The following is a 9,618-nucleotide window of genomic DNA, read 5'->3' as shown; positions in this document are numbered from 1 at the left end:
ACGTCTGGTTAGGGAGGCTGAGATTCAACTCAGAAGACCGTGTCTTCACCTTATTCCCTTTGAGCTAAGAACACTTAGTCCTCGCCCAATCACTCTGGTAAGTCTTCAAGGGAGACTTCCAAACCTTCGCAGACTTCGTTCACCGGCAATCCACAATGACTCTTGGATGCTCAGAACGCGACGCCTAACCGGCAGGAGGATTCGTAGTCCTCAAGTGTAATATGTCTTCAGATCACGCAGACAGAAAAACTTCAGTGATGCCTAACACTCTTTGGCTCTGGGTGTTTTGGGCTTTGTCCTCGCAAGGATTCTCTCTCAAAGGCTTCGGAGGTGGGTTGCTCTCAAACGACAAAAACCGTGCACTAACTCTAAGCAGTCACCAATTTATGGTGTAGGGGGGGCTATTTATAGCCAGAAGGCAACCCGACCTGATTTGTCCAAAATGACCCTGGGTCACTAAGGAAATGACACGTGTCCAACGGTCAGATTTCAAACACACGCGGCAGCTTAGCTTGGGCTACAAGCCAAGCTGACTTATCCAGCTCTGGATAAGATTTGCTCTCATTATCTTCGCTCGAAGACATAGGATTTTGGTTGAGCATCACATCAGTCATTCAGACTTTGTCAACTTGGACCCCACTTAACAGTATGGTGGTTCCTATGACTCAACAAAGAAGAAAAGGAAACTATGAAGCAACTACGTCTTCGTACTCCATAGTCTTCATGCAATGTCTTCTCCTTTCATAGTCTTCAATGTGAATGTCTTCACAGACCACCATTGTCTTCAATGTCTTCACACATTTTTAGGGGTCATCTTTGGTAGGTAAACCGAATCAATATGGGACTACTACCTGTCACTATCGGTTTTTTAATAAAATACTTATTGAGAAAATCGATCTTTTGATCCCAGTATAGGAAGAGTTATCCTCACTGGTAGGCGAATACTTGATATACAGAGGACCAGTAGCATTAAGTATATTACACGGTTGAGCTGAGGCTGCTCAACAATTTATTACAATCACGCCAATATCATACATAAGGGCGGTTGCGACACAGGGGTGTGGTGACATGCTACTAGCTCGAGATAAAAGTGGTGGTGGATAACTTGACACCTAACTGGCAGCTCATCGAGCGTCGAGGTGAGGCTCGATGAATTTATTTCTGGTGTGGCGGAAGCGGATATAATACAGTGACCAAATGCAGGATCGCACGGGACTGACTGGGACTCCTCTAGGCGTCGGACTCGCTATCGAACTCTTCATCCATGAGATCGCCTTCATCAACATCTGACCAAATCAACAAGCCAGGTGAGTACTTTGAAAGTACTCGCAAGATAGTTCGGACAAAAGATATAACAAATGCATGCATGAATGCGTCATGAGCAAAAATAATGATGCTCATTCCAATAATAAAATTTGCACGACTTGATAAGTAAAACAAATAACTGAAAACCGATCGGGTGTCTGGAGCGACGCCTCGAAAGGTAAACAATAAAGCTCATGCCGCAGTCGGGCGTCTAAGCGACACCACATAAAGGGCTTATAAAAGAAATGCCAGTCGGGCGTCTCAGCGACACACATAAAGGGCTTATAAAAGAAATGCCACAGTCGGGCGTCTCAGCGACACCACATAAAGGGCTTATAAAGAAATGCCAGTCGGGCGTCTCAGCGACACCACATAAAGGGCTTATAAAATGCCACAGTCGGACGTCTGAGCGACATCACAGAAAGGGCTTAAAATAAAAGAATAACAAGTGACGTCGGACGTCTGAGCGACATCGCAGAAAGGGCTTAAAATAAAGTAAATAACAAGAGTGCCACAGTCGGACGTCTGAGCGACATCGCAGAAAGGGCTTATCTCAAATGAAATAACAAGTGTGCCACAGTCGGACGTCTGAGCGACATCACAGAAAGGGCTTATATCAAAAGTAAATAACGGGTTAGTCCATCCACAAGAATAAACTTTTAACCGGATTTAACACTCATGTAGTTCACCGGAGTTTTGTCACTGAGGCTGATATCTGACAAGATAAGATGAACACAGTACTTGGACATGTACAAGATGATTTAAAGGATTTGTGACTCTGCAGAGTTTGTACTAACTGTCCACAGCCAACGGATTTCCGTAGTCACGAAGGACTAGTTCCGTTTACGGTATTTCGGTAGAAACACATTTAACCAGTACACACCCATTCCACCTCACGATGCCAGGAATCACCCTAGACAACGTCCAAGAAAAACTTTGAGACGGGGAGGTCACAACCTCGAATAGCATGGGATCAAATTTCTATACGCGCGCTCTAAGGGGTGCCCCCCTCTCGGTCCCAACCGGAAACACCCATGCCCCCTGACCGGATGACGGGCTTTAATCCAGGGCCATGGAACCCTCATCCCGGCCTCTCTATTTGGTGTGTACCAGGAAAAACGGTTTGCAACTTACTAAGCCATATTCCTTGCGGAAAACATGTGGCAGTACAGGAAAGGAAATGAATGGGAATGTGACTTGATTCACGATGACACTGAAGTCAAATAGACTGGCATAAGACTGGCATGCCACAACACTGCCATCTTACCCATCTCATGCCATCACATGGCCATGCAAATATGTATCCAACAACATATGGATTTCCGAAACTCACTTTCCACTTCTTTGCATGAAAAATAACATTCAAAGAAATGTTCATAAACATGCCATGAAACTCCTAAATGCAAACATGCATCAAACACTCATCATATCAAGAGTTCAAACATGCTTGCCTGGTTCGGAGTAGTCGGAGTCTAACTGGGTGAAGTTCGCGGCTCCGTCACCTCCTCCGGTATCTACGGTATAAGAAAAATACGTACGTAACGTAAATACCGCGAGGTGCACAAAAGTATTCCAAATAATTCTCAAATAAATCTGATAAAAACTAGATAAAATTTTAAAGAGAACAGAAAAAGAATCAAACAAAAATCCTTTCTGTTTAAAAGTTATAAGGGTTTTGATTCAGGACCTTTCTGTAATGAAACAGAAAACTCTCAGGGGGTTCTGCAGAAAAGTCCAGAAAACGATTCAGATTAGAAAGCGCATTTGCCAGAATACGCTTTCAGAGAATGGTTCGAAAAAAAGAACAGAGAGGCTGACGGGCGGGTCCCACCCGTCAGGTTTGAATATTCAAACGAGGGAGACGGGGCTCGTCGGTGCCCGAGAGCTGCGGTGGTCGCCGACGGCGATTCACGGCGAGGCAGGGGGATCGGGTGGTACCTCCATGTTCAGTACGTCCTTCCGCGTCGGTGGGTGGTGGTGGTGGTCGCCGGCAAGCACCACATTGACGGCGGCCCTTGCTCCGGCGGACGGTGGTTCGGGTAGTCGTGGACCTCGTCGGAGGGAGCTGCTGGGGTCAAATTGGAGTGGGGGTTAGTCTCCTAGAGGTGTCATGAGGCTACGGGGAAGTCTAGGGCGGTGGAGGAGTTCTCACCAGAGAGAACGCTGCCGGAGCCCGAAGCGGACGGAGGTGGCCGGAGTTGAGGAAGAAGGGCCCCTCGAGGCTCTTCCAGTGGCTGGGCGGGGTCTGGTGAGGTGGTGGAGATGTGCGGGGTCGAGAGCGAGCTCGGAGGCGCTATTTATAGCCGGCCCGAGGCGGTTGCCGTGAACGGGATAAGTCCGGCGAGCGATTACGGCGGCGCTGTGGCTGGACGGTTGGTTTAGGGGCTTGAGCATCGTCTAGACGGAGCACTGATTCCATCCCAGTGCCTAACTCAGCAAGGCAGGGGCGGTTACGGCCTGTCCCCAACGGAACGGCCGTACGGCACGTCGGCGGCAGAGAGCGCGCCCTGAGCGTGCCAGGCCACGGCGACGGTGCTGCAGGCGTGCGCTGGCAAGGGAGACGGCCACGCGGAGCTCCCAGGTGGCTTGGGCGGTGCCGAACGGCGTTATGCCGCAGGGTGCCCCCTGTCGGCCGCCACGGGAGGTTCTGCCGCCGCGGAAGACGCCGGCGCAGGCGGGCCAGGGTGCCACCGACGCCAGGAACCAGCCAAGTGCGCGTGCGGTGCTCCGGACAGGGAGGAGGAGCCGTGCGCAACGCGCCAGGCGCACAGTTGACATGTGACTGAACACTGACGAAGAAACGACACTGAACTTCTGAATTTTCTGAAAATGCATAGTAACAGTGCAGGCCAGGTGTTCGACAGAATGATTTTGGCATGTGGGGATTTTTCCTTGAGCTGGTTTTTGGTGGAGTGGCCTCTCATTGCAACTGGGGGTTGCCTGAATTTTGGTGGAATTTTTGGAGAAGTGGAGATATGAATTTCACCAAATTTGACAAATCTGGTCCAAACTTGCAGAGGGTGAATTTTGAAAATTTTGAAAAGAAGAAGAGTGGATCTTGATGCTTCTAGGTTGTGGGTGCTAGGGACTATCCAGAGGAGTTGATTTGAGATCAAAGTTCAAAGGCATTAAGGTACTTGCTTTGCAAATTACCTAGGCTCAAAATAAAGGACAAAATTGTTTTGGGGAAAGAAATAAATGAGATAAAATCCAAAAATGGATTTAACTAGTTGGGACAGAATGTTTGGGTTGTCCCAAAGTGGAAGGAGGGGTTTTGGGAGAATTTTACCACAAGAGGCATGGTAAAAACAAGAATGGATCAAAACCAAAGAATAGCCCAAAACCAAAAAGGTTTTCTTTTTAGAAGAAACTAAATCCAAGAAATGATTTTGAGAAGGAAAACTCAGAAGAGAGGTTTTTAAGAAGGGTTTAAATGACCTTCTTCAAACCAAGCAAGGCTCTTGCTGAAAACAAAAACAACAAAAATTTTGGAGTGTCACAGCACCTACCCCCTTAGGAAAAATCTCGTCCCCGAGATTTCAGCTGATCCTTAAACAGGTGTGGGTGCTCTGTCCGAAGAAAATCCTCTCTCTCCCAAGTTGCTTCATTCTCGGTGTGATTGCTCCACTGAACTCTGAAAAACTTGATGGTTTTCTGTCGGGTCCTCCTCTCAGACTCCTCTAATATTTTTATTGGGCGCTCCCGGTAGGTGAGGTCTGGTTGCACGTCAATGTTTTCATGTGATACTTGCTTCTCTGGGTTGCTCACGTACTTTCTCAACTGCGAGATGTGGAACACGTTGTGGATATCGGATAAATCTCCGGGTAGGTCTAGCTGGTAGGCTACCGTGCCTCTTCGGGCCACTATACAGAATGGTCCGATGAATCTTGGTGCTAGCTTTCCCTTAACCCTGAATCGTTGCAGACCCCTCATAGGAGAAACTCTTAGGTATACAAACTCTCCGGGTTCAAAACTGATTTCCCGATGCTTTCGATCGTAATAACTCTTTTGCCGACTTTGAGCTGTCTTGAGTCGATCTCTAATCGTCTTAACTTTCTCCTCAGCCTCCTTGAGCATATCTGGGCCGAAGATGTGGCTGTCCCCGGTTTCTGACCAGTTTAGCGGGGTACGACATCTTCTCCCATACAGAGCTTCAAAGGGTGCCATTTGCAAGCTGGCTTGATAACTGTTGTTGTATGCGAACTCTGCATATGGCAAGCTTTCTTCCCAACTGGTTCCGTAGGTGAGGACACAGGCTCTCAGCATGTCTTCTAGAATTTGGTTTACGCGTTCAGTTTGCCCATCAGTCTGGGGGTGGTATGCGGTACTGAATGCTAGTTGGGTTCCCAGTGCCTGTTGTAGGTGATCCCAAAATCTAGAGACGAACTGTGTGCCTCTGTCAGATATGATAGTCTTTGGGACTCCATGCAGGCAGACGATACGGGCAAGATAAAGTCTGGCCAGCCTCTGAGTGGTGTGAGTTGTCTTCACCGGGATGAAATGTGCTACCTTAGTTAATCTGTCGGTGATGACCCATATGGCATTATTTCCGTGTCGTGACCGTGGTAGTCCAACAATGAAATCCATTCCAATCTCGTCCCACTTCCACTCGGGTATCTTGTTTGGCTGTAATAGCCCGGCTGGTTTCTGGTGCTCGGCCTTGATACGTTGACAAGAGTCACAACATGCAATGAACGTGGCTATGTCTCTCTTCATACCGTGCCACCAAAATTTTCCTGAAGGTCTTTGTACATTTTTGTTCCTCCAGGATGGATTGAATACGGAGCGGTGTGGCTTTCAGCCAGAATCTGCTGTTTGAGGTCCTTGATATTTGGTACGCAAAGTCTCTCTCCGTACCACAATATTCCTTGCTCATCTACGTTGAATTCTGAGGCCTTGCCCAAACTCACTTTCCTTTTTATGCCATCAATGCTGGGGTGTCCATGCTGAGCCTCCTTAATCTTTTCCATCAGGGTAGGCTGTATTTCCAAATTCGACACACTGCCTTCGGTGACCATTATTAAATTGAGTTTGGCAAATTCCTGTTGAAATTCTGGCCTCAAATTTGGTATACTGTCATTGTCCGAGCTGGGATTCCGACTAAGGGCATCTGCCACAACATTTGCTTTTCTAGGATGATAGTGGATTCCAACATCATAATCCTTCACTAACTCCAACCAGCGTCGTTGCCGTAAATTAAGTTCCGGCTGTGTGAAAATATACTTAAGGCTCTTATGGTCTGTGTATATTTCACAACGATTTCCAAGTAGAAAGTGTCTCCATTCTTTGAGTGCATGGATGACTGCTGCCAATTCCAAGTCATGAGTGGGATAATTTTCCTCATGCTTGCGAAGTTGTCTGGAGACATACGCAACAACCTTGCCTTCTTGCATCAATACACATCCGAGGCCCTTCCGGGATGCGTCACAATATACCTCAAAATTCTTGTGTATGTCTGGCACAATTAATACTGGTGCCGTTGTTAATTTCCTTTTTAGCTCTTGGAAACTTTTCTCACAGGCTTCCGTCCATTCAAACTTCTTGTCTTTCTTGAGTAACTGCGTCATTGGCTTTGCTATGGTGGAGAATCCTTCAATAAATCTCCGGTAATAGCCTGCCATTCCCAAGAAACTTCGTACGTCCGTTACGCTAGCTGGTGGTTTCCAGCCAAGTACGGCCTTGACCTTTTCCGGGTCTACTGCAATACCTTCTTGGGTTAGCACGTGGCCCAGAAAACCCACTTGTCTTAGCCAAAATTCACATTTGCTGAATTTGGCGTACAATTGATGTTTCCTGAGTTCTCCTAGTATAATCCTGAGATGCTCGGCGTGCTCTTCTGGTGTCTTGGAGTATATCAGAATATCATCGATGAATACCACAACAAACTTGTCCATATACTTCATAAATACTTTGTTCATGAGGTGAACAAAATATGCGGGGGCGTTTGTTAGCCCAAATGGCATTACTGTGAACTCATACAGTCCATATCTGGAAGTGAAGGCTGTCTTGGGAATATCTTCTGTCCGCACTTTTAATTGGTGGTATCCCGATCTCAAGTCAATTTTTGAGAAGACTTTGGCCTGAGCGAGCTGATCAAATAAATCATTTATTCGGGGCATTGGGTATTTGTTCTTGATTGTGACCATGTTAAGAGCTCGATAGTCTATACACAATCTCAGTGTTCCATCCTTTTTCTTGGCAAATAAAATTGGAGAACCCCAAGGTGAGGAACTGGCTCGCATGTATCCTTTCTCCAATAATTGTTTTATTTGCTTCTTCAATTCTACCAACTCGGATGGTGCCATTCTGTATGGTTTCTTGTAAATGGGAGCGATTCCGGGTGCTAGCTCAATGTTGAATTCTATCTCGCGGTCCGGTGGCATGCCTGGTAGTTCTTCTGGAAATACGTCTGGAAATTCACACACTACTGGAACCTTGTTCAGCTCAGAAACGTCCACCTTGTTTAATCTCGGTTGCCGAGGTATTTGTCTCTCTTTGGCTGAAACTTTTATTGTCTTCCCGTGATGGTGTGTGAGAATCACGGTCCGGTTGAAGCAGTCAATAAAACCTTTGTTGGTGGTTAACTAATCCATCCCTAGGATGACATCCAGTCCTTTACTTTCCAATACAATAAGGTTGGCGTAAAACTTCAATCCTTCAAATTCAATAACCACACCTTGACAGTAACTCTGGGTCACTTGCTTAATTCCAGGGGACTTGATGATCATGGATTTTTCCAAGGGAAGCATCGAAAAATTATTTTGCAAAGCAAAACTCTTCGAAATGAATGAGTGAGAAGCTCCAGAATCAAACAAAACCATGGCAGGTATTGTGTTGACAGGGTACGTACCGAGTACGATATCTGGGGCGTTCTGTGCTTCCTCTTTGGTCACGTGGTTCAGATGACCCTTCCTGTGGTTGTTATTGGGGTTGAAATTGTTTCGCTTGGGCGCTGAATTATTGCCACCATTGTTAGGCTTTGGGGTTGAGTTCCTTGGCTTGGGGCACTGCTTGGCATAGTGCCCTTCTTCTCCACAAGCGTAACAAGTAACGCCTGGGCGATATGTGAACTCCTTGTCTCTTGCATGGAAATTCTTGATTGGGCGTGAATTATTCGTCGGGGTTTTGTGTGTTCCACCCTTCTGAAATTCCGTCTTGCTTCTGTGGTTGCGAGCAAAAGTAGACTGGTCCCTTTTGCGTTTGCGGAAATCTTCCAAGCTGCGTCGCTCATTTTCCAGAGTAATGGCCTTATCCACCAGTGTTTTAAAATCTGGGAAGGTATGCACAACCAGCTGGCATTTAAGTGCGGGTGCCAGGCCTTCCAAGAATTTTTCCATCTTCTTGCTCTCGGTCATGCGCTCTTCGTTGGCGTAGCGAGACAGCAGAGTGAATTGGCTGTTGTATTCTGACACTGTCATGGTCCTTTGCTTGAGGTCATCAAATTCTCTCTTCTTGATTTTCATAACACTCTTAGGAATGTGTGCCCCACGAAAACCTTCCTTGAAATCCTCCCAGGTTATTTCATTTTCGTTGGGGTGCATGTGCAGGAAGTTTTCCCACCACGATGCAGCTGCTCCAGTGAGATAATGTGGTGCATACAATACTTTTTCACGGTCTGAACACTGTGCAATAATTAATTTTCTTTCCATGTCTCGAAGCCAGTCGTCGGCCTCAAGAGGCTTGTCAGTATGAGAAAATGTTGCGGGACGCGTCTTCTGTAACTCAGACAACTTGGATTGCTACTGATACTGACCACGTTGATTTCCCATATTGATGAATTGGTTCATCATTTCCTGGTGTTGTTGCTGACTCTGTTCATATAGACGACACACTTGGGTAAATGCTGTTTCACTGTCCTGTTGACTTGTCTGTCCCTGAGTGAAATTGTGGTTTGGTGGTGTGCCATAATTTCCTTCGGGCTGATTTGGCATGGAGCGCGTCCAAGGACGAGACATCTTTCACTCTGGGGATATATTTTGTGAAACTCGTAAGACAAGAAAGAGAGTCGCAAAAGTCAATAAAATCACACATAAAGAAAATTTTAAAACTCCAGGATTTTTTTGAAAATACACGATTGCGCGCGGAGAAGGACTATTACATATCTTACACGCAAGCATAATTATACATTACATCACTCAGGATATGCGTACATAATCCTGACATGTTATTGAGACTAGTGCACTTCTCCAGATCCTACATGATGCGCAAACAAGCTACTTCTCACAACCTATGTACATATAAACATATCACACAAGTCGGTACATCGCATTGGCGTCTAAACGTACTCAGTCGGAGATGGTGAGGATCTCCCTT

The sequence above is a fragment of the Triticum aestivum genome, chromosome 5B, assembly GCF_018294505.1.
Source record: "Triticum aestivum cultivar Chinese Spring chromosome 5B, IWGSC CS RefSeq v2.1, whole genome shotgun sequence".
Taxonomy (NCBI): domain Eukaryota; kingdom Viridiplantae; phylum Streptophyta; class Magnoliopsida; order Poales; family Poaceae; genus Triticum; species Triticum aestivum.
This window is presented reverse-complemented; position numbering follows the sequence as displayed.